Genomic DNA, 595 nt, shown 5'->3' on the forward strand with positions numbered 1-595 from the left:
TGTCAGCCTCGTGCTGGATGGTCTCAGTTTCTTTATGGGGAACCAAAAGTGGCACCTGTGGTCTGCGGGTGCCCCTGTGTTAATGAGTCCGGGGGTCCAAAGGCGAGAATGGAGGGGACAAAACAGTTCATGGTGCAGAGCAGGCGGAGCTGGAGCAGGGTGGGGTGGAGGGAAACACTGGTACGAAAGAGGATCTGGGAGGCTGGTGGGGGAGAGGCTGCCAGGCCTAGATCTTGGGGTGCACCCCAAATCCGGAGCCCTAGACCATCAGGGTCTCTTCCAACTCCAGAAAGGGTAATATTGGCTTCATCTCTTCTTGCAACCATCTGTAAATGCTGTGGAACAAACGTAGCATATTATTATTATTATTATTATCAGCTGTCAGGAGAGCGAGATCCCGTCTCCCTCTCCACATCCTCACTGCCCTGGGACCTTTAGCAATGAAAAGAATCTCTCTGAGAATGGAACGGGACCCCATCCCTGACATGCTAGAAAATTTACGATGGTCAAAGTAATTAATTAATAAAAATGGATGTGAAATCTAAGAAATTGTTAAAATGTGATATGTGACTTTCTATTCATAGAAAAAGTATAA

The sequence above is a fragment of the Pteropus vampyrus genome, unplaced genomic scaffold, assembly GCF_000151845.1.
Source record: "Pteropus vampyrus isolate Shadow unplaced genomic scaffold, Pvam_2.0 Scaffold378, whole genome shotgun sequence".
Taxonomy (NCBI): domain Eukaryota; kingdom Metazoa; phylum Chordata; class Mammalia; order Chiroptera; family Pteropodidae; genus Pteropus; species Pteropus vampyrus.